Raw genomic sequence first — 25,630 nt, 5'->3', positions numbered from 1 at the left:
GGAATGGAGGAGCTGTTGGTTACTGCTGGGGGTCAGTACATGGGCTGTATGGCAGGGGGCGGGGTGGGGGCGGGAGACCTAAACAGAAACCTGAGCATTGTTTGGAAGGGGACAGGTGAGGGGAATGCTGGATAGACAACCAACAACATCCGGGAGAGGGACATGCCCTATAAACCTATTCAGTGGGTCCTTGAATAATGTCATTTCCTTCAACATTGGTTCATTATGATGTTAACGAGATGCCTTAGGAAACTACTTTTTGTTTCTATCAATTAGCCTATAGTAAAATTGGTTTTGTTATTCGTCCTTTTGCCATGGGTCTAAGAACTTATCAATGTTAACTGAGGACTTGCTGTATTCACCTTCACCCAGTCTTTCAGGCACACGGTGAAAACCAACAAGATGCTCTAGGAAGCAAATATTGAAGACACTATTTTTAGATCCGTTAAGGTATATCTTAAATGAGTCTCAGAAATAGATCCTATGATGCCTACTAGTATTTAGGCAACTTAAACAAATTGAAGATTCGCATTTCCTATCCTGTTTTTTAGAAAGGAGTTTAAAATTTATAAAAGTTTTAAGACTCACCTCCAGGCAATGACAGAGTATTCTTCTGCATAAATTTCATTGGTTCTTATAATTTACTAATTAATAAAAGCCTAAAAGTTGGGAAGGCAGCATGAATAGATCACATCCAGCATATGCACTCTGGGAATAGAATATTATCTTCACGGCATAATGAACAAGTCATTCTCTAGGTGACTACATGCCCTGAGGCAGAAAAGGAGGAAACGATTTGGCCAAGATTAGTGTCTCCAGGAGAACCTGGCCTTGAGTGTGTCTCCTATCACACTGCTTGATGCCTAGATGCTCAGAGTTTGTTTCTGGATAATGTCCTCGGTGTTTTAAAATTAAAGTAAAATCAAGTCAAGAAGCCAAAAATATAGGAGTTTAATTGGAATCAAAGAGTGATTAGGCCTTCTAAATTTTCCTGGCCAGTTTCAAATTCAAATATTCTGTTCCCTTTATGACTCTTTTCATTCATAGGTTGCCTGCTATGCTTCCTTACTTTAACATATTCCTTCCCCAACATTTTGTTTGGGAGTTAGACAAATGTGGCTCAGGGAGGTGAAGTAGTAGACCCGCCAGCTAGAAAATGGGCACAACTCCGACTCGGTGCAGAGCCCAAGCTCTGTGTGGCCTTGACTGCATCAAATGGGCTGTGGAGTGAAAAGAATAGTTTGCCTGGAAAATATTAGTGCCATTCCGGGACCACTCACGTGTCAGGTTTTTTCTGAGCGTACTCCATTTCTTTTGACTCAATGAGGACATTTGCATTTAAATCGGCTGATCAAATTCTTGAAGGTAAAACTATCTGAAAAACATGATGAGAGGAGAAGCAACTGCGGCCCTAGTTGTTATATGGCTGTCTTTTTTCCTGTTCACAACCACCCTGCAGCTTGAGAAACTGAGGCTCAGAGTGTTAAGGAGCACGACCATGGTCATACAACAGCTACAAAGTAACAATGCTGGTGGTGGGATTGATAGTCTTTTTTAGGATTTCCGAAGCCTGTGTTTCTTTCTGTCTCATCCTTTCTCTCTCTGACTTTTCCCTCCCTTCATTCCTTGCTTTCTCTTTCCTTTTTTCTCTCCTCTTTCTCCCTCCCTCCCTTCCTTCCAGGCTTCCTTCCATCATGTATACAGGAATACCTCAGAAATATGGCCGGTTTGTTTCCAGGCCACTGCACTAAAATGAATTGTAATCTTTTTGCTGGTGGAGGGTCTTGCCTTCAATTTGTAGAACAACGCAACATCTGTGAAGCACAATAAAGTAAAGCATAATAATGCAAGGTATGCCTGTGTATGCCTAAAATATTGCTGATCTCAAAAATCCATTATGAAGATTATAAGAGATAATATCATGTGTGCTTGGCACAGAGCTTGGTACATAGTAAGAGATCCATAACTGTGAGCAATAATTATTATTAGGTTTAGATGTTTTTGTTCTTCTCTAGAAAAGGTTGTCTATGATTGAGCTAACACACTGGCAAGCAAGCATTTATCAAACCCAGTGCGTCCCAGTTTTTCTCACTGTAAGATGCTTCTGAGACCTGCCTAGAGATTCATGTGCCCCTTTCTTAGGATTCTGGAGTTGGAGAATCCAGGGTACCCCAGGAATCTGTTTTTGACCCATTTTAACAGTGTTCTAGGTGATTCTTAGGATTGATAAAATGTGGCAAACACTCGAAAGGCGAATTTGTTTTTTGGGAGATGAGGGAATATTTTTAGTGTAGAAAATTTATGGCGTGGCCATCTTGGAAATATCAATAGTTGAGGGGAGGCTCTTCCACTTGTGCCATAGTAAGTCCTAGCCTCTGTTCTTGCAACAATATTTTTTTATGTGAGAATTTAATTATTGCATTTTTCCTGACATCGTATTTAATCGTTTAATTCAGTTAGGTAATTTATTCAGTCTGTCTCTTACTTGAATTTTAACCTGCTACATGCATCATCCCCTATTAACAAGTATAAAAGTGATACAGGAAACTTTATAAGGGAAATACACATTACTTTAAAGTTTACATTCTCTTAACTCACGAGTTTGAGATTTTTTTCCTTTCTTACTCTGCAATTAAGAATTTTTGACTACTGGTTTCAATGTGAGATAATTGGAGGTAATAATCACAACAGCACTTTATCTGCCCCTTAGGAAAATAGTTGCTCCAAGAAAAAAGAATATTTATAAGATAAAATATGTGGAGCGTTACATCAAGTCTTAGACCGTGTTCTCGAAGGGAGTGATATTATTGTTTGTTTTTACCAGCTGTGAAGATGTCAGCCCTACCTAACCCCTGTGTCATAGCACTAGAGAAGCATTAAAGAACATCATTTACAAATGAGCCAGCTGAGGCCAGAGAGGCATGTGATGGACCAGCAATCAAATCTATCTTAAGTTTCCCAGCTCTGAAGTTATCACGTTCTCTCCTCTACGTTAAGCTGCTTCTCATTTATCTCTTTAAAATTTCGTTAGCTGGGATGGGCTTTACACTGGAGAGGTAGATGACAATCTCTGTAGCAGGATTTTCAAGAGACCTGGAAGCCTCGACACTGAGATTATCTTCCCCACAACCTGTCCTGTTGGGCAGGTTACAGATAAACTCCTTCATATCTTAATGGCTTTACCGTCTTTAAGGGCCACTTATTAAAATGTAAATATGTCTGGAGGAATCACTCCTGCACCCATACTGGGATAAAGTTTCATCTCAGGGATTAGTTGAACAAATTGGTTTCCCACCTAGAGAGTTGAGAGCAATGCCCTCGGGTGAAAAGAGGGCACCGTGGAGGCGGTGGGGGCGGTGGGGGCAGCAGCACACGAAACAGGGCTCTAGAAGCTTGCCTGCCGTACAGGTTTAAAGAGAAACAGCTCTGCCCAATATGTTTTTGCTCTCTATTTTTTAAATGAGGTAGAGGTTTAACAAAATAAATTCTAAGTGGATCAGTGCAATCATCTGTATTGCAAACCACAACCTCGCCTGTTGGGCGGGGTACAGATAAATGCCTTCATATCTTAATGGCTTTATCATCATTAAGGCCACTTTGAGCCTACTGACAAGTGGGTTTTTCAATGTACAGTCTTTGATAAAGTTGAAATCGAAATCGAAATCTGAGTTCTTGACATTTCAATTTTTGTGTTTTATAAGTGAACCATACTCTTTCTGTACTCAGATTTTAAATCAGATAGGAAGTCCAGACTGCAATATGAAAGATTTCCTCAGGAATCTCCTTCAAACAATTTACAAATCTCTATTATTGGGTACATTTTTAATTTTTAAAAGTTCTGCCTTCCACCTAATGTGATGATTGTCATCGTTGTATCGTTTTCTTTTTTAACCCCGTTTTTAGTTTTTTTCCCTGCCTTTCAATGTGTTACATGAACATTTTTTAGAATTCTATTTTGATTTATCTATAGTAGGGTGTTCTATGTGTGTGTGTGTGTGTGTGTGGTTCTATAACTTTGACAATCAGTGGTTAGTTCTCGTCCCCGTTAAATGTCGATTTTTGAAAGGGGTGACACATACAGAGGTAACCAACATATAGAACTTGTTTAATGAATACTCATTCTAATTGTGTTTTCTAGACAACCACACCCAAATACAGCATGGGACATTCCTTATTCTTTTGGCCTAGACATATTCTACCTTATTTATAATTGTCTTTAAATGTTTTCTGCACACATTAAGAACCCCCTGAAGCAATGTTATAATTTTGCTTCAAACATAATTTAGAAAACTCAAGAGGAAAGGGAGTCTATTGTGTTTACCTGCATTTTAATTCTTTCCACTGTTCTCTTGCCTTCCTGATGTTCCAAGATCTTTTTAAGATCATTTCTTGTCTGTTTCAATAACTTCCCTTAGCCATTCATTATTTTAGGATAGGTCTGTTGAAGACAAACTCTCTTACTTTTCCTTCATCTGAGAATATCTTGATTTCTTTTTCATTCTTGAAGGATATTTTTTTACTCCATATAGAAATCCAAGTAGACAGGTCTTTTAGTACTTGAAGAAAGATGCGGTATCAGTTCCTCTGGCCTCCATGGTTTCTGATGAGAAATGTACTTTCTTTCTGATGAGAAATCTCTGCTTCTTGAATCTATAGGTTTATGTCTTTTACCAAGTTCAGGAATGGAATTTTTCAGCTACTATTTCTTGAAGTACTTGACTTCAATGATACAAGTTTTTTATCTTTTATTTTAGTCATACAAATGCCTGAGGTTCTATTCATTTTCTTTTTAGTCTATTTTCTCTGTTGTTCAGGTGGGAAATTTCTGTTGTTCTATATTCTTATTCACAGATAATTTCCTCTGTTCTCTTTATTCTGTTGTTGAGCTCATTCATTGAACGTCTTATATTTTTGTTGTTGTATTTGGTTATGTTTATATCTTCTGTTTCTCCGTTGAGATTTTCTATTTTTTTCCATTTATTTTAAGTGTTTATGTCAGAGCTCATTAAAGAATTTTTATGATAGCTGCTTTAAAATCTTTGTTGTATAATTTCAAGGTCTATGTCATCTCAGTGTTGGCATTTGCTATTTATCTTTGCTCATTCAAATTGAGTTCTTGGTATAATGAGTGATTTGTGATTGTATCCTGGTCATTTGGGGTATTATGTTATAAGCCTCTAAATCTTGTTTAAATCTTCTATTCTACCAGAACTCCTCTGACCCTGTATTTGGGGTGGGGGGAGGCAGGGGTGGGGTTGGGGAGGAGGGATGCCTTGCTATTGCCAGGTGGAGAGTGGAAGTCCAGATTCCCCATATGGTCTCCGCTGACACCACCTCAGCAGAGGATTGGGGTACCTCATTACAACTTGATAATGCTGGAAGGCCAGTTCTCTATTCAATTTTTGCAAATAAAGATAGGCCCATGGTTGTTTTTTCTGTAGTGTTTGACTAGGTAGAATAGTTTTTATATAAAAGCTTTCTGTCTTCCTAGACTTCCCCTTTCCTTGTCCTTTACAAAATAGGCTTTTCTTGGGGCTTTTTTCCCCCCTGTCTTTGCCTACTATGTTTTTGGATTTCTGGCTTCTCTGGCAAAATTATGGACTATACAAAGCAAACAACAACAAAAACCACTACATTCACCATTTTGTCTTTCCCTGGATCCCAGAGTCCCTAGCTGGTTTGCCTTCTCCTCTCTACCTTTCAGAGTCTTCTTCTTTTTTTTTTTTTTTTTTTTTTTTTTTATGTATAATGTCCAGGATTGTTAGATGTACTTAGCAGAGGGAACAGGATGAAATGCATCTACTCCATCTTGTCTTGGAACTAGAAGTCTCCTTGCCATACTATTTTGATTCTATAAAGTTACACACCTTTCCCGAGGACTCTGTAATCTACTGCATTGTCAGACATGACATATTCATCTACAAATTCTACTTCAAATATGAAAGTATAGTCAAAGCTAAATATTGCTGTTTGTTACCCTTCACCATGGAGCCTGCTGCAGGAGATAACAGCTGGAAAATGCTACCTGTCTTATCTGACTGCCTTTTGATTCTGGTGTATTTTCCTCTAACAAGTGAAATACATATAGAAGATCAAGAACATTTTTATATGGAAACCCAAAGCATGCTTGCTGTTCCCAAAGGTGAGGATCAAGTAATGGATGTCTACGTGTCCACACAGTTTTCCAAAGACATACGGGTAATGTGGGGCCATTGTAGAGGGGAGATGGCTAAATTGTTTCTGCCAGCAAAATATACCAAGAGCAATTAGAAACAAAAATGTCATTTCAGAGACAGACAGAATTTGGAGTACTAATAACTATATCCATTTGGGTATTAATAACCATACGATTTAAAGGTTTTAAGTTAGTATTATAAAAGTAGAGGCCTTCTCTTTGTAGATCTGTAAGTTTAAAACAATTATGGAATCAGCAGATCTCTTTTGCTATACTCCTGGCACTGTTAAGAATACAATATAAGTGATAACTATCACTTAAACTGCTACATGATAATATAGGAAAGTGGTTAAGGGAGTAAATCCTAAGAATTCTCATCACAAGGAGAAATTTTTTCTTTTCTTTTTTTTCCTATAGTATCTATATGAGATGATGGATGTTAACTAAACCTATTGTGGTAATCATTTCACAATATATGTAAAACAAACCATCATACTGTACACCTTAAACTTATACAATGATATATGTCAATTATTTCTCAATAAAACTAGAACAAAAGACTAAAAAAGGAAAAAGAAGGCCTGCCTTCCAAAGCCTATAGTACAGAACTCACATGAAGCAGTTAGGAAACCATATTGGGCAGAATGCAACCTAGTATAAATCACTTAAGTCAGAATTTTCGTATGTGGAAGAATTAAGAGAACAGAGGGCCATAAGGGCTAGAATCATTTGGAAAGTTCCATGAAAATGAAATCTTAAATTTAGATTTATACTGAGAGTGAGGTTTGTCTAGATGATGAGAAGAGATGCCATTCCTAGGCAATTCCACATCAAGATCAAATACCACTCATTTATTCATTCATTCACCTGTCTCTTCTGCAAACACATATTGCCTATACACCAGGCAGCATGCATGTAAGAAAAGAGAGATGATACAAGGACTGCCCCAGCTGGAATGGAGGATGCACTTAGGGGTGGCTAGTCTAAACATCAGGATGAAAGTAGGAGAACAAAGCAGAGGGGTCTTGATTCAGTAGGTCATAAGGAACAATGTTGTTATCAGAGCAAGTAGGAATGTGAGAATGTGGAGAATGACATCTTTTAAAAATGTGGAGAATGTAGAACACCTAGAAGGGTCAGGCAAACTCCGTTCCGCTCCTTCCTTCCTGTGTGGCCTTGGGCCTATCACTTTATCCCTCTTGGCTCCACGTCTATAAAGACGAGTTGTTAAGACTAAATGACCTCTAAACATTAGGATGGCAAGGAAGAGCTAGACCTGAATCCAGGGAAGACCCATTGGCCAACTGTAACAATTATCCAAACGGGAGGTGAGACGTGTGCATTCTCCAGTGGAGAATAGTAAAGTGCAGGGGAAAGACCCAACCCGAGGGAGGTTTGGAAGGCCACAAACCCTCACTGCTTCAGGAGACATATCCTCAGGGATTAGTGTGAAAAGGATACTTTAGGTATAGTTAATGGGGAATTTTATGTTAAGTAATTTTATGTTAAGTAAGAATTTTATGATTAGTACAGAAATAACTCATTGCTATTGAAAGGACTACTCGATGTTAATGATAGATTTGGCAATGTCATTATAGCCAAATACCACCGAGGGCAGCGTGGATGCATGCCTAGGTTATTGGAAATCATCTTGTTATTTAGTATAACCACACAGTTTGTATATCATGTACAACATTATGGAATCAAAATGTGTTAGGGCTGTCCCATTTCCTGTCAGATTAATGAGAACTGTTATCATTCATAGGACAAAGTTGCTTCAGTATTGAAGCTCCCAGCTAACAAGGTCATGTGTCACGTAAAGCGTGTTGGCGGGGCATTCTGGGGGCGGGGGGAAGGTGACAAAAACTGGCATCATGGCGCCATCATTGCATTTGCTGCAAACAAGTAAGTGGAGAAAATCTTTTAAACAGACTAAAAATAAAATGAGGTCATGCTGAATATTAACAATATTGGAATTAAAGAGGAAATTTCTGGGTTAAGATTATTTAAAATCACTTATAATATAAATATATACAAACAAGCTGCCAGCTTATTACTTTTTTTATCTTAAATTGTCAAACTACATGCTACAAGAACTAAAATGAGAATCAATTAATGTAAAGAATAAAAACCACAGTGAAAATACTATAATACCTGGAGCGTAGACAGAAATAGGTTCTGAAAGAGTGGGGCTTACTTGTCCTTAGCACCTGCGTGTGTGTGTGTGTGTGTGTGTGTGTGTGTGTGTGTGTGTGTAGCCCCTTGATTTAAATGGAGATTTTGCTTTTGTTATGCTTACCTCTATTTATAGTACCATTTTCCTTTGAGAATCTCAAAACAATACTATAGGAAATTGTCTTTGGAGCAAGTACACCTAGAAGGCCGAATTTCTTTGCTGAGTAATTATAGATCAGTCCCACGATACAAAAAGACCTTGATTCCATGCCTGCCCTGTCTAAGAGCACTTGGCAATCAGACACCACCTGAGTTCCTCCATTTGTAACGTGTCTATAATGGGGCCTTTGGACTATTTGCCTGTAGCAGCGATTGTTATCACAATGGGAAGTACCCCCAAAGCAATACTCTGGAGCCTCTGGCACCCATGAGCTTCCCCCCGCCCCCCCGACAAGTAGTGAATGCCAGGTGTTGTGTCCTGACCCAAAGGGAGGGGAGGCCACTGTGTGTGCTTGTGATCAGCACAGCCTGGCCTCAGGGAATAGTTTTGTCATTCTGTAATGTGTGTAGGTGTCACTCAAGCTTATAAACCCCAGAAAATACCTACTCGATAAAAGTATTTACCTCTCTTGCTTTTACTCTGTTTTAGACATGGTCCTGCAGTCCGCTGCATTCTGGAATGAGGAGAAGACATGCTAATAACTGGAGGTCGCCACCCTTACCTTGGAAAATACAAAATGAGTAGAAGAAGGGTGGGGGATGATTTGCGTTGCAAATGTAACACTGGGTAAAAGCAGAGGGCGCTTTCAGCTCCTCTCTAATGGGGAATAACAATGAGCAGATCAACAAATTATGCTTCTCTTTAACTTTCTAGTCCTTGTGCTAATTATTTGATTACTGGCCCGCTCAATGAAGCTTTTCTGCTTTGCTCAAAGACGGCAGTTTGTGAAAAAGTGCTAGCTGGTACTGGCTACTACAGAGTGAATAACTGGAAATTATATGAGTATATAGGTCCATGAAAGTAGATCTGATAACCATGCTATTCTCATATGTAAAAGAGGTAAAAGTAGAATATTCATATAACAATAGTGTTCTATGAAATTACAATTATTTGCCAATAGTTTCCTCATGTTTAAGTATACCAAGGGTATTTTTGTAAAACTCCATCCCATAAATTCCTAGAAAATTTTTCATAGCAGGAAATAATTCTTATTTTGCTTTTTAAGAAATAAATTTACTTGTCAGAGTGGCAAATGGCTCTAACAAACAACTAAAATCTCCTAGGAACTTAAATCTTTATTGTGTTAATTCTTGCTCAAGTCACAGCCTAAATGTAATCGGTGGGGGTTGAGGTCGGGGAGAGGAGAAGAGGAGTCTGCCCCACAGAATCGTTCAGGGGATCAAGCTTCCATCTAGGAGCTCCGCCATCATCCCTCTGGGCTGCACTGTCGTATGTGAAAGCCCCTTGGCACATATAGCTATATTTAAATTTAAATTTACTAAATTAGATAAAATTAAAAGTTCAGCCTCACAGTTGCATTAGTTATATTTCAAGTGCTCAATAACCACATGTGTCATATTGGACACCCCAATATAGAACATCACAGAAGGTTCTATTGTATAGTACTGCCCTAGGACTCTGAGTCCTCCACTGGATCTTCTGCAGAGGACAGCAGACGAGGGAAGAAGGAGTATGCAGTGTCGTGTGGGCTGTATTATTCAAAGGATTGGATTGTAGTTATAGAAACCATCAGCCAGTGGAGATTAAAGCTCTGAGAAAATAATGTTTTCCGATGGAGGGTAGTGTGAAGACAGGAGCTGACATTAATTCTATTTACAATAGTAATACTAATAATTTATATTTAGAATACTTGCCATGTTTCGGTCACTTGCCTATGATTTCCCATGCATTACCTTTTTATTGCCATTTCAGATAGTCAGAGGTTATAAAGCTTGCCTAAGATTACAGAGTGGGTTAATTGGCAGAGCCAGGACTCAAACTCAAACTGCTGGAAATCATTAGCCATACTACTTTGGTATTAATTTGGTTCCATTAAACAAAAATCATTAAAATGAACTTTAATAAACTCAGAGGTATTGAAGCAGTGTGCAGACAGAAAACAGGAATATCAAAAACATCTTAAAATCGTTAAAAGATATGTATTTAAAAGACCTCCAGCAGCACCGAATACTGCTTGGAGTTTTCACTGAATTGGGTCCTGTGAGAAAAATGTGCAGAGTACATTACTAGCAGGCCAGAAGATTTGGAGATTTGGAGAAGATTGGTGGCTTTCAGGGAGAAAGTTCTGGCAGAAATATAAGGATAGGAGCCAGAATTCAAGGACTTATAGCAAGAATGAGAGGTCAAGAAACATATAACTGATTCACTTTATGAGGAGAAAAAAGGATTGATTGAACAGTAATGATGAATTAAACATGAGGGGTTTTGTTTGTTTTGCTTTATATCTTTCTCTACCCTCTCTTTTTATTTCCTTTTAATTATTATTTTTAGTGTGGCAAAATACACATAACCAAATGTACTATTTTAACCATTTTTAAGTGTACATTTCAGTGACATTAAGTATTCACATTGTTGTATAATCATCACCACCATCCATCTCTGGGATTCTTTTCAGCTTGTAAAATTGAAAGCCTGTGTCCATTAAGCAATAACTCACCATTCTTTCCTCTTCCAGCCTGTGGAAACCAGCACTCTATATCTATGAATTTAACTACTTATGAAAATGGAATCACATGGCATCTGTCTTTTTGTGATTTGCCTATTTCACTTAACATAATGTCCTCAAAGTTCATCTATATTGTAGCATGTGTCAGAATTTTTTTTTCCTTTTTAAAGCTGAATAATATTCCATTGCATGTATATGCCACATTTTGTTTATCCATTCGTCCGCTGATGGACATTTGAGTTACCACTACCCCTTGGCTATTGTAAATAATGCTGCTATGAACATAAGTGTACAAATATCTTTTTGAGACCCTATCTTCCATTCTTCTGGATAAATACACAGATGTGGAATTACTGGATCATATGGTAGTTCTAGTTTTAATTTTTTTGAGGACCTGCCATATCATTTTCCATAGCAGCTACACTATTTTATGTTTACACCAATGGTGCACAAGGGTTCCAATTTCTCCATAACCTCACCAAAACTTATTATTTTCTGGTTTTTGTTTTGTTTTGTTTTGTTTTTGTTTTTTAGTAGTAACCATCCTAATGGTTATGAGGTGGTATCTTATGGTTTTGATTTATTTCCTTAGTGATTAGTAATGTTGCACATCTTTTCATGTGCATATCTTCTTTGGAGAAATGTCTATTCCAGTCCTTTGTCTACTTTTTAATCAGGTTGTTTGTTTTTTTGTTGTTGAGTTGAAGGAGTTCTTTATACATCTTAAATATTAACCCCTTACAGATGTACGATTTGCAAATATTTTATCACATCCTCTGGGTTATCTTTTCACTCTGTTGGTTGTGTCCTTCGATACATGGAAGTTTTAAATTTTGATGTAGTCCAACTTATCTATTTTTTGTTGTTGTTGCTTGTGCTTTTGGTGTCAAATTCAGTAAATGATAGCTACATCCACTTGGCCCCCAACACCAGTATCAAAGGTCAATTCTCTTTCCCCAGGCTGGATTCATGAGTAATGGCAGGATCTTGGCCCTGGATATGGAACATTATAGTAATGGAGGCGCCACTCTGGATGAGTCATTACTTTTAAGTGTTTTAAGGAGCAAGTTCACATTCTGCAAAATGTTACCTAAAATGATTTAATTCAGAAAATTTTCAGTAGTTAAATAATATTTCATTATAAAGGCATAAAGGCCCTCATTGTAGGGATAGCCCTATGTTACTGGTGCCCCCCAAATGAGCCCACAGATATTGGCTAAGTCTGCATCTGTGTGTTATCTTCCTCCAGGTTTCCTATACTTAGAGCTCTTTTCCCAGATGCATTAGACTGCAACCTTAGCCCTATTGACCTTCTGGACTAGATAATTTTTTTGTTTGGGGGGATGTCTTGTGCACTGTAGGATATTTAGCAGTATTCTTGGCCTATACCCAGCAGATGTCAGTAGCATAGCTACCCTCCAGTCTTAACAACCAAAAATGTCTCTAGACATTGCCAAATGTCCCAGGGGATAAGAGAGAAAATTTTCCACTGCTTGAGAACCAACATCTTAGATCAAATGCCAATTTTTTTTTTTTCTGTTTTCTAGGATATTATATTCACTACATTTTGTAGAGTCAATGTTTAAGGCCTATGAATGCTTCTAAGGCTTTTGGAAATGTTTGAAACCTAGAAAAAAAATGCATTAGCTCTAAAATATGGAAACAAAAAATGATTTCCAAAGAAAAATTATTCAAATCCTTAAATATTATTTTACAGTAAAAATGCATTTAATTTAAGATTTGGGTCTATGTTACCATGCTTGATGTGATGCAGACAGGGGAGATCATTTCCAGCCCGGTTTTGGTCTGAGATCATAGGATGGTTAAACGGGTACAGAAGGATGAGGTTCTCATCACTTTAACTCTGTATTTCCCTAGGTAATAGAAATGGGACCTCTGAAAATGGAAAATGCTTACAAGTTTCCCAACATGCGCTGCCGGGCATGAGCGTGCAAAACCAACCTTCTGTCCAACATGGCTTTGCGTGGGTTTGGCCTTCCCCAAGCAGGGCCGATCACTGAATCCTGTATCACGGAAGTTGCAGCCAAATGTGGGCTGCCCCCTGAGAAGGTAACACTAAATTAGTCTCACATACAAAAACTATCAAATTTTAGAGATGGTAGGACCATTGGGGGTCATTCATGTTGAGGAATTTAAGATTAATAGGGACTAAATGATGCACCCAAAGTAACTCAATGAACTAGTTGATACAGAGCCAAGACTCCAAAGTTCAGTGATGCTTGTCTTCCTCAGGCTTTTTCTCAAAGATCCTGGAGACAGAAAGATGTCGAAGAGTGAGTATTGGAGTCTAACTTGTTTAGTGAGAAGCCTCCATTGGTTGGGGCTATAACTGCTGCTGATGGGTTTGGACGTACCCCTCTTGCCCCCGCTTCCTTAATATTTCAGGCGGTAGTCACTTCGGTCACCAAAATGGTATCCTTTTAGTTCTTTAAGTCTAAGTCCCAGCTTCATCATTAACAAGCTCTGTTTCCTTCCTTGTGCCTCTTCTATCCAGGATCCTGGAGTTAGGGTTGGGGGACTCAGTGTGCTCTCCCACCCTTCTTCCTCCCCTGTGCCTTCTGCTGTAGTGTTGGTGCAGGAAGAGTAGGACCAGAAAAATCAAACAGCATCTCCCCATGTGACTTTTTCTAGCAAGGTCTCTGTCAGCTCTTGGCTAGATGTAGCCACTTTTCAAGTATGTTGTCTGTGGGCTCCATTTCTGTCAGTTCTCTCAGAAATCATCAATCCCCTGGGAGGGGCGCTTAAATCTCCAACTGACTCTCAGCTGGCACCTCATGCAGCCTTCTCTTTATCCCTGTGCCTCTTTGCCCTGTGCTGCAGCAGTTTATGGAAAGCCCCAGTCTCCAATTTATCTACCTTCTTTCTCCTCAGCATAAGAATCTGTGGCCATAGGCAGCAGCCATCTTCTTTGTCACTTGAACTTGTGGGGGGCGGGGGTGGTCATTGTCCTTTCTTCTTGTCCATCTCACCAAAGCCTTTGTCACATTTGGTAACGCTAGGGAGGAAAGTCAGATAATGACCTCCCTTCATCCCCGGGGAAGTTGGAGGAGAGAATAGCCATGCTTAAAAACACTGCCTTCCCCAAAATGGCAGTGTTTTTAACAGCTTACTCATTTTCAGTCATCCTTTTATAGTGATCTATGGGGTTTTTTTTTAGGGTAATGGGGTGAGTATATGTCTGTAATGACCCCTGTCAGCTTGAAGATGGCTAGCCTCAACTGCTGAGTTTTCTCAACTGAGAATGTGTGGTATTTGATCTTTTGTTCTCAGCTGGGGGCCTTGGTTGCCAATTCTGGGAATCCAGGAATAATTCTACTCAGTGCTTCAGACATTCTGGGATGGAATCTTTTCATTTGTTCTTCATCCTAGTTATGGGCTAAATTCAAACAAACTTTCATGTTTTCACATTTGGAAGTAAGTACTCTTGTCCTGCCACAGCATCTGAATAATCTAAATCATGTAGATCATATAACCTGGAAATTAAATTCTGGATTACCTTGCAATAGCTATTCACAAAGTCATCTAGAATTAAGAGTCTACCATGTACCTAGACTGTGTTGAGTTGTATTAGAAACATGAGGAAAGGATTCCTTCCTTTGAACTTAACACGAGAGCAGCATGGAAAGCATGTAAGTGCTAATATTTGATAGAGGCTCCAAGTTGAAGAAGAGAATGTCATGCATTGGCTTCAACAAGGCATAAGTTGAACTTGGTCTGTGCCTTATTGGATGAGCAAATTCTGACTAAGAAGACAAGGGATGGAAGAGACTATGTCTGCAGAACTCACCCCAACCTTTTTTATCCCCTTTCCTTTTATAGGTCCAAACAATAAACATGTATAAGGAATTTGATCAAACACCGTACAAACAAGAAATTCATGCCAAGAACCTGATCCAGTGTTGGAAAGAATGTATGGCCATGTCTTCCTACTCCTGAGGAAAGCAGCTGTGGAAAGATTCAAATCAGAGAATTACTGGAAGAAGGGGCTGGCCATGGTCTCCCTGAAGTATCCAGTTGGCTTTGGCTCACGTGCTGCTGGTCAGGTCAGTTCTCCAAAAAGACAAATCAAAATGTGTTGAGGAAACTTTCTGTTAAGGTGAATTAGCCATACAATCGTAATACCTGATTGTTAAACTTCACCAAAATTGTGCTTAATCGAACTAGGTTTTCTCCAGAGAGGACAAGAGCATCTTTGCCCACATTTTCAGGGGTGGTAGCATGCATTCTTGTTACGAAATTGGGAGACCCAGTATCTATACCTGGCCCTGGCATTAAGCAGATGCATCAACTCACTCTGGACCCCAAAATGTTCAAGTATAAAGTAAGAGGGTGAGACTGATGGCCACCAAGACTCTTCTTCTAGCTACCGTTTGATTCTGTGTCATAGAAATGGGAAGTTGAAAGGCATTTGATGCTCCTCCCCTTCCTGGTGGGTTGGGGTAAACTAAACCCAGAAAAGTAAATTTAAATAAGTTTTTAAAACACAATTTTAGGAGCTTGTTCATTTCACAGCCATTAAAAGTGAAGGGGAAACTGAAAATCTGTTCTTGTCATTTAACTGATTAAATAATTTTCTCATTGGTTGCTAAATCCCACTTGCTGTTTCCTCCTCTTCATTCTTGAATGAAACTTACCCTGAATAGCTGGTGAAGGACTTCTCTCTTCTAGCTCATTGTATGGCAGTGATTTGGGGCCACTATTATCTATGTCCTTACATATACATATATGTATATATACATATATGTGGATAAGATGGCAGAGCACTCAAGACAGTTGTCACTCTCCTTTGCAGAATTCACACTTTTGGCTGAGCCATGACAAAGATGTGGCAGGTGTGTTGAGTCATGACAAAACAGGGATAAATGGGTGTAGAGCTGTGAGGGGCATTAGTGTGTAAGCTGGGTGCAAGGGAGCAGAGGATGCCAGGAAAAGTGGATAGAAAGGTCCTTCCCTCATTCCCGTAGCCATCCTCAGTCAAGTTCCCACTTGACTGAAACCCTTATCTGTTGGGCAGGTGCAATTCTATTTTATAGAAGGGAAAACTGAAGCAGATAGAGGTTCACTCTCTTGCCTAAGACATCCAGCTAGTGAGGAACAGAACGAGAATTTGACTTTAGAACTATCTGGGCACAGATAGTTCTAAAGTCATTCCATGCTGTCTTCCTGAGCAGCAGTAGCCCCTGTGCTCCCAACAGCTGAGGGGTCAAACACATTTCACCTACATTATATTTAATTCCTAAATTGTGAATCCCAAAGGGCACACAGTATCTAATTAGCTTGTCTATTCCCGGTGTCTTAGCATGGAACTTGACACAGAGTAGGAGCTCAAGCATTTGAATGGCAGAGACACCTTGGGAATCTATGGGACCAAAGCAGACTTCTCACCAGTACCAGTGGTGATTGCCAGAAGGTTCAGATTTCACAGACTAAGTCCCGAGTTTATTATTGGAGAATCATCTGTTCTACTGTTCCAGTTGTGCCAATTTCATAGATAAAGCTTTGTGAGATTATCTTTTGTGGCGCTAACAATGAATCATCCTGTGGTGCCACTTAACTGAGCCAAATTTGACATTTTAAATGGCCTGAGGAGATTGCAGCAGCACATGGAACAAATTACTCAGCAGTCTCTGACAGAAATGCTGTCCTGGACATGCAGGCAGAGTGCTGCTGCTGGCAGGGTCACGTGGTGTGAGAAATGCACAATCTACTGTAACCGTCACTCAATCATATGTGAGGGCTATGAATTTCACCCACAAGAAACTTCTGAAATGCTTGCTGGGCCAAAGAGACCAAATACAGAGTCTAAAGGCTTAAGAAACAGAGTGAATGGCTATGCGGTTGCAAATTCATTTATCAAACTTTTATTGAACACTTACTATGTGTGAGACACTACATTGCATTCCAAGAAATGCTTTAGGACATGATTCTTACTTTCAAGGGCTCGCATCCTAGCAGAGTACAATGAGGTGCCAAAGAATGGAGCCCAGGAGCAGCCACTGCAACTGGCATCAGCTGGCATCTGATGTGCAACTCCAGGGCAGCCGGCTCTGGGCTGTCTGTGGAGGATGCCACTCCGCATCTTTATTGTCTTGAGAATAGTTGGCCAGGTGCACAAGACAGTGTTTCTGGGAGTGATGCGTCAACAGACAGTAAAACACACTGCTACATCTTCATAAGGCCCTTTGACTGATTATTACGGATAGGATGCTTTTCTCAAGGTTCTAAAATTCTCTCTTGGGTTGTGTATGTATGTGCCTTTGTCCCCGGAGCAAGGGTACCCCTGTGTCCCTGTTTTCCCATTACATCCCTAGTTTACACCTGCTGACCAGCTAAACAGAGCCCATTTTCACTGTCAAAAGTCTCTCATCTGGAATGATAAAGGCTTCTGCTTGTCGTTCGCTGAAATAAACCTTTGGACACCAAGTGTGGCCAAAGGTGGCTATGAAGGTCCTTTTGGTGGGCAGAGAATCCATCTAGGAATGCAGTCCTTTCCTTAGGTTTAGCTGATGATTGACATGTGAATCCATTGACTTTCACTTATGACCAAGGTTGTTTATAAGCAATCTCAGTGAACAATAAAAGCTTATTAAAATTTTAGCTTTACAAAACAGAAATTAGCTTGTTACCAGAATTTCTGAAGATCCTGCCTTTACAAATCCTATATAATCATGCCACTCTGCATCGAAACTTAGATATTAAGAAACCTCAGAGCTTTAAGTGACCCCTGGCTGGCCCAGCCTGCATCAATGGGGTTGGCACTTTCCAATCGAGCAGTTACAAAGGTGTTCCTTGCAGGCCTTCCTGAACCACAGCATTAGAAGCATTTTCTTAAGACCATATGCTGTTAATATTGCTCTTACACTGGAGACTCAAAGTGAAGAAGCCATCCTTGTTTTCCAGTTTCCTGAGATATCTCCATACCCCCTAATTTAGCATAAGCAGACTTGCAATGTGACATATTCTTATTAATTGCAAAACATTAGTTTAGCTTAGAGTTTGGATGTTTCTGATTACAGCAGCCTTTAATTCTGTTAGCAGTTTGGTTCCTTCTGGATCTCTGTGGGGAGCTATCTAGTTAGATTACTTCCAAGTTCTCTTTCAACTAAAGCTCTGTAAGTCTGTGCCAAGATGATTTAGAATGGGCTTAGCTCATTCTGCAGCAAAAAACATTAATGTCTATCTGTTTCATCTAACTTGGATTTTCATTTTTGATTCTCTGTAACACATCTATAACTATGGGAATATGCATTCACGTCAACGATTCTTCTTTATCCCCCAAACTATCTATACTAAACTTTGCATGTTAAATCTAATGCCTCCCCGCCAAAAAAACCCAAACCTAAATCGTTGCTCCATCCATGTCTGGGTATCCTTGAAGGCAGCGGTGCACTCAAATGTCCTAATGAGGAAATAGTAGCTTAAGGAACATAGTCCTGCCCCAGACTCAAAGCTTTCCAGCAACAACCTGGCCTCTTGTGGGTGATCATGGGATGCCCCAGCATTGGTCTGGCTCTGCTCAGTCCTCTCAGGGCAACAGGAAAAGTATCTGTATATTTTTTGGCAGGAGATGAAAAGGAGGGAATCATTTCCAGGGAAAATGTTTTAATTGACAAGATGTGATGATATCAGTCGAAAAGAACATGGAAACTAGTTTCATCTTTTTTTTGCTTAGGCTGCTGCCCTGGTTCATATTTATATAGATGAGTCTGTGCTGGTGACTCATGGTGGAATTGAAATGGAGCAAGGGGTCCATATTAAAATGATTCAGGTTAAGAATGCAAATAATTGGATGAAGTTGGATGTGTGTTTATAGATATGTGTATGAGAGAGAAACTGTACATGTATATTCTCTATTCCAAAATAAAAAGAACAGGAGACTTTAGCCTTGACTGCTTCAACTGTTAAGCTATCAGCAGAAACTGAGTAAACAAGCCCATTTGCAACTGACCTTCTGAAAAGAATGTGGCAGAAGAGTCTTGGGTCGTCGTATTGCTAAATGAGATAGTGTGTTTATTTTCTCCTTTCCTTTGGTTTTATTACCAAGTGAGTTGTCTTTTTTGAACCTTTCCTGGGCAACAAAAAGATGTGTAAATTCTGATGTATTGTATTGTTTCTTGTTTTTTTTGTTCGTTTGTTTGTTTGTTTTCACAGTAAGAACTCTGAATAATCAATAATATAAATTACATTTGATTTATTTATTTTTTTTTTTTATAGGAAGACAGCAACTGGTCTTCCTAGGTGGTCTCCCATCCAAGTACTAACCAGGCCCAACCCTGCTTAGCTTCCAAGATCAGATGGGATCAGGCTTGTTCAGAGTAGCATGGCTGTAGACTTACATTTGATTTTCTAACTGAACTTTATCAGTTTTCTTTTGGGTCATTTACTTTAATTTTTAGCTACTATTTTTATTTTGCTAATTACACTAGTAATGACACAGATTATAAAACGTTTGTAAGAGGTAAATAAAAAAAAAAGACCTTACACAATTCCATCACTTAATAATAATCACTATTTTGGGTTCTTTCTATCTTGACTCTTTTTTTTTCCCAAAAAATCGCCAACATGCTGTTTATATAGTTTTGTATTCTGTTGTTTTTTTTTTTTTACCTATTCTTAAGTAGAGTGACCACTTCTGTCATTAAGAATTCTTTGCAATCATGATTTGTAATGGCTGTATGTGGATGTATATATAATTTATTTAACCTTCCCCAATTGTTGAACACTTTAATGAATATTTTTACATAAACCTGTGATTAAATCAGTGGATATTTTCTTAAAATAGGTTCCCAGAAATGAAATTACTGGTCCAGACTATATCTTAAATCATTTGGCACATATTATTGAATTGTTTTTCAGAAAGTACCCATATCATTACACTACTAACCAACATTGTATGTTATGGATAGTTTAAAAATTTAGATAAATCGATAGGTGAATGATAGTACTTCTTTATTGCTTTAACTTGCATTTTTCTGATTAGAGAGATGTTGAATATATGTTTTTTCACATTATTGAAAATCGTCTGGTCATATTTCTCCATTTTGGAGGTGGGACTTCAGCGTTTTCCTTATTGGGCCACCAGAGACCTTTATGTTCTAGGCCTATGCATTTTGTGTAGACACTCTTCTAAAAGTCAATAATACGGAAGAACGGGCCTATGTCCTTGTTACAGTTATGAGCAAACTCTATTAAGCTATACTATCTGAAGGAAAGAGGAGAATTTTGAAACAGTTGAAGTTAGTAATATGATTTTCTCCCTTGCACTAAAAATAAAGAAAGAAAAAAGCAGCCGGCTAAGTCCTTATGCTGGCCAGCGGCATCAGCACCATCTCCTGTGATCTCATGTTGGTACCATTGTCTTTCCTCACAAGAAGCACTCTTTTCCTAGAGCATCTCCAGAAATGTGGATAATGCATTTCCTCTCTAATAAGGCCAACTTTGTTAGAATTTTGCAGAGTGTGGGATAGGCGAGGCCTCAAAGGTGTTGATTTCATGATGATAAAGAAAGACATGAAGAATTTCCTCCTGCTGTGGCATGGGGCCTTGCTTCCTCCCCACAAAGCTATTGCATACAAGAAAGTCAAAGAAAAAGAAAGTGTGCCCAGACTTGGGGTCCAGACTAGCTACTGGGTTTTTAGAAAGAGGAACTTTTTGTGACTGGAGGAATTCGTGGTTCTGCCCACTACTTCTCATTGTGTATATGAGGGCTTCGCACACATGCCGTCACGTAGGCATTTGCATGAGTCTGACTAACCAAAGCATTTGGGTAAAAAAAAACAAAAACAAAAACCCTCTCTTCTAAAATCTAGGTGGCCAGTCATGAATTAAGGATGCCACTGGCCAATGTCCATCTACATGGAACAAGCACAGAAACCGTTCCTAATACAAACTTTTCTGGAGGTTCTATGGTAGCAGATCTCAATGGATTGGCAGTAAAGGTAGTAATCACTGCAGTGGCATCCAAATCACTAACCCTGTCAGGACCAAATATGTGGGTGGCTCTCAGAAGATGGTGAGAATTAATCCAGACCTTATCTCCTCCCCACACCCTCTCAGTGAAAACTGCCCATTCCCGTCTCAGATTCGGCCAGTGATAAGGCACTCAGCTACCTTCCTGAGCTGAAATAGCCACCACCGCTTTTTCTCCCTCATCCTGACATCTCACTGGTCAACTGGTCATTTCAGTTCTACTCAGGTATGTCTCTGTGTCATTTCACTTCCAAGTTGCAATAATATGGTTGCTGTGACGCAGACTCTCGCCTCCTGCCAGCACCCTTGCAAGGCTGTCTCTCCGCCCCAGTTCCATTGCTTTTCACTCTGGCTTCATGCTGCCAGAGCAACCTTTCCCACAAAATAAATGCTGTGTTTATAAACAGTGGCCAGTGGTGTGCCATCAGTTTTTCTGTTAAGTCCTGACCTCTTAGCAGTCTTACAAGGTGCCCATCCCGGGTGGTCACATTTCAGCTCCATCCCCATGAAACTTGTCACATCACTTCTTGTAGGATCGGTCTCTTCCTTGTTTATATTCCTTGGGCCTCTTAAATAAGCCTATGTAATGGCACATATCATGTGATTTTGAAATTGCTGTTCATGTGAAATTATGATTATAATTTTAATTGAAAAAAATAATCCCTGGGATGCTTGTCAAACTCTCCTAAAGCGCCTTGAACCCATCATCAGCAAGAATCCTCGAGGCACCTGGAAGGATTGGATGAGAATCACCGTTACTTTGTGTTTTATGTTCAGAAAAAAAAAAAAAGGAAGAGCAGCGTGAGATACATGTGTGAATTAAATATCAGTAGAAAGGGCACTTCAACAGGTACTACAGTCACATAGTGATAAATAAAGGCCCTTAGGCTGTGGCATGTGGAAATCTTATAGTATGGTGGAGGAACTCTCAGATCTAGGAAAATTCTCTGTTAGAGAAAAAAAATAGTCTTCTGTCCAGAATTCTTTTAAACAAGAATCAATTAATGTTTCTTCCTTTGGGACCTAGATATTTTCTAGATAATAGCTGTAAATCTGTTTATTCTCCCTCTTGGGTTCCACTGTTTCTAAAGTGGGAAGAAAACACTAGAATCTTTTTATGAAAGTAAAAATCATATAAACATTCATTTAGAAATAGGGAAATAAGCCATTGGGTATATATTCAACTAATAGTAGACACTTGATGCAATGGAAATATTGAAATACTTCTTTTGATCTACTTATGATCTAGTTGGAAGAGAAGACACGTTCTAAAGTCACTAGCAAATTTTTCAGGGTAATAGATTCTAAAGTATCAGATGGTATGAATGGTATTGATAAAGGCTGGGAATATGTGTTGTGCTGACTGTTCTAGAATGTCACTTTAAAAGCGTCGATCTGTAGATAACATTTGAGAAGTCCACTTAGGAATGGTCCCTGCTTTCCCATAGAGTTAGGACTTATTCTGTAATTCATATTTATGGGAGCCCTCAATCCTTTCTGGGCATATTTTTTTCTGCCCTCTGTCCTGTGCTGCCTGGGCTCAGGAAGGCTGAAAGAGTCTCCTTGGAGAAAGCTGGGCTGGAATGTAGTGCAAGTCAGTCATCCACCATCTTGAAATGCTGCTATTTAGCCCACTTTCTTATGTAATGGTTGCACTTCTCACCTTTTTCTTTCTCAGACTTGAGAACTTGGACCTAACCTCCATTTTTCCATTTATGAGTCAACCGTGTGCACTGCAGAGTCAGGAGAACTTTTGGTGTAAATGGTACAACTTAGCAAAATTATACCCCTCTCCTAAGACTATTATAGATACATGATATGAAATTTAAACATCCAACCACCCACTGTTTACTGAAACGTCTCATGTTAATAGGATAAGTCTTTCCAGATGACTGAATAAAAGTCTTCATAAGCAGAATATGCATTGCCCTCTGTAGTCCATACTATAAGTGTAACATATCATGGCATCACTTATTATGGTGCTATGCATTTGAACAAATGCGGTAAACCACGATTGCCTGTGGAGATGGAGAATGCCGAAAGGAATAAATTAATCTTGGTCCTTCCTAATTAGTACTACTGGTAACTTTATTTAACACATAGTAAAATTTAAATTTAAATTACAAGTAGTTCTTATTTTAAACATTCTTATTGTATCACGTGATATTCTCCTTTCACAGGTACAGGCTGCTTTTGACAAAAGTATTAGTCTCTTGGCTACTGGATACTTCAGGTAAATAAGGCTTTCAATTGCATGCTATGGAAAATAGCAGTGGTATCTTGAGGAGAGTTTTATTTCTGTTTGCAATTTTGACAAAACTTAATTTTGCACTTTGTATTAATCCACTATTATAAAGAATATTTAACTCCTCCCTAATACAGCTGTCCAGACAGGGTAGTTCTAGAGGTTTCTCTGGGGGTTAGTACAAAGCACTAACAGGAACCCATAGTAGTAGTTGACCTTTAGTTGAAAACTCAGTCTATTACTTAAGTTAAGAAATGAAGGCAAGGAAATGCAAATTAACCCCTTAATGAGATAAACACTACACTATGTAGACTGGCAACAACAAGAGATCTGACAATAACTTGACAATAATTGTCAAGATGTGGGACAACTGCAACTCACATACTTTGGAAAACAATTTATCTAATTGTTTTAATGGAAGTGAAGGCCATCAGAGAGCAGGGTGATACAGAGAGAATTGCCTGATTGGGGCATTTTGCTCGTTGTCATGGGCACCCCCACGGCATTGACTGGCTATGAGGAGGACGCACTGGAAGCATTTTCAATGGCCACCTTGGGCTGAGGAGAGCAGAAGAGAAAAGGGTAAAAAATGCTGGCAAGCTGCTGGCTTATGCCTCTCTTTTACCATGACATTCATATGGTGTCCTTAAAGAATTGCCAGGAACAGAGAAGGCCATGGAGCCTGATGGTGGGAGACCAGAGTAGCCGTAAAGCCTGAGAGCCCAGGGGCCTGAACCCTCACACGGGAGGCTGAATCCTAGACCCCAAAAGACAAATGTGCTGGTGTGAAGCTTTTAAGTAGTGTGTGGTGTAAAATGCAGGTGGAATTCCCCAGATCTGATGGCAATAGGATTGCATGAGCCTTTATTAGCTCAAAGCATTAGGACAGATAATCATACAGTCAGCAGTTAATTTCTAAGCATAAGGAGTCATTGGTGGGGAGTGATTGGATGTTTTTGTCAAAGCAAGTAAATAAGAAAGAGGTAAATATTTATTCAACACATTTATTGAATTATCATGCACTGGCACATCACTGTACAAGTATACCTCTCTGGTTTGCGGTGCCTACAAATCGAGCACAGCTCCTAACAGTTCTGTTTAATCATCACGTTCTGCAATTAGGAGATGATCACATAACAACACTCCTCAAGAATTCTGTTTCCTCCAGGGGTTATGAATCAAACATGAACTGGGAGACAGGCGAAGGCCACCCTTTTGAATACTTTGTTTATGGAGCCGTCTGTTTTGAGGTTGAATAAGACTGCCTGACAAGTGCTCATAAGGTCAGTACCAACTGGGAGGGTCTTTAAGTTGCACTCTCAGATACACTTAAATTCCACATTTTCTATCTATCTGAGCACCATGGAAGCGCCATATATTTGGCCTCAGGATAATTTCTTTATATTGCCAGAAGAAAATAGAAGCTGAGCAATTGCCGTGGTGCTATGGCTGCTTCCATGCAAAACAACCAGTGGCCTCTCTTCTTTATTTCCCTGGCCTTTTTAAATGGAATCAGGAAAAAACAAACAAACAAACAAACAAACAAACAAACGCTTCAAAGAAGAAGCACAACCTAAAGAGGGCTTCCATGTAGACTACTGATTCAACTGGCAATCCTAGCCACTTATGTGAAATGTCATCATATGACATTCTTGAAGGATTTCATTAACATCCACAACCTACTAAAAAGACAGAAGCTACCATCTTTTATAACCTAATATCGAGGTGACATACTATCACTTCTGCCATATCCTATTGGTCATGTAAACCAACACAAAGGGTGGCCTTCGCCTGTCTCCCAGTTCATGTTTGATTCATAACCCCTGGAGGATAAAGTGTAGGGCAGGACTACATAAGGCTTTACCCTCATGGTCCAGGAGGTGGGGATCCTTGAGGGCCACCTTGGAGGCTGGCAACCACAACCTACCAGCGCTCTCTCCAAACCTATCAAAAAACAATGAGATACAGCAGTAAACCCATAGCTTTGAAAGCAAAACCTTTACTAACACTACAGAACTGAGAGCACCTCCCACACTTCCAGCTGAGGCCAGTTGTCCCGTGGCAGCCCTGCCTTGCTAACTGGTATCAAAGAGAACTTTACATTTCATTGTGTCTTTAAATAAGAGAGTGCCTGAGGTTTTATTATAGCAGAACATTCTAGATCACTATCTAATTTTCACAAGAAAAATGTTAATGAAAGTTCTTCATCAAATGCGGACACTCTTGGGTTGCCTTTGTTCCATTAATAATTATAAATAGAATCTGTTTGTCATGACCATTAGGAGACCATTATGTCACATAAAAGAAGGCACAGACCTGTTGGAGAGCAAAGGCGTTACCGCCAGCCTGGCTGGGCCT

At 39.3% G+C, this 25,630-nt stretch overlaps 2 pseudogenes; one reads left to right on the top strand and one right to left on the bottom strand.

Moving 5' to 3' along the window:
* The window catches only part of LOC105298174, a 60,417-nt pseudogene that overhangs the window by 31,303 nt on the left and 3,484 nt on the right, over positions 1–25,630 (top strand).
* On the bottom strand, positions 19,272–19,390 carry LOC111745133 (annotated as a pseudogene).

This window comes from Pteropus vampyrus, unplaced genomic scaffold, assembly GCF_000151845.1.
Source record: "Pteropus vampyrus isolate Shadow unplaced genomic scaffold, Pvam_2.0 Scaffold146, whole genome shotgun sequence".
NCBI classification, from domain to species: Eukaryota; Metazoa; Chordata; class Mammalia; order Chiroptera; family Pteropodidae; genus Pteropus; species Pteropus vampyrus.
The sequence above is the reverse complement of the archived record's forward strand: the minus strand, read 5'-3'. Positions and strand labels throughout refer to the sequence as shown.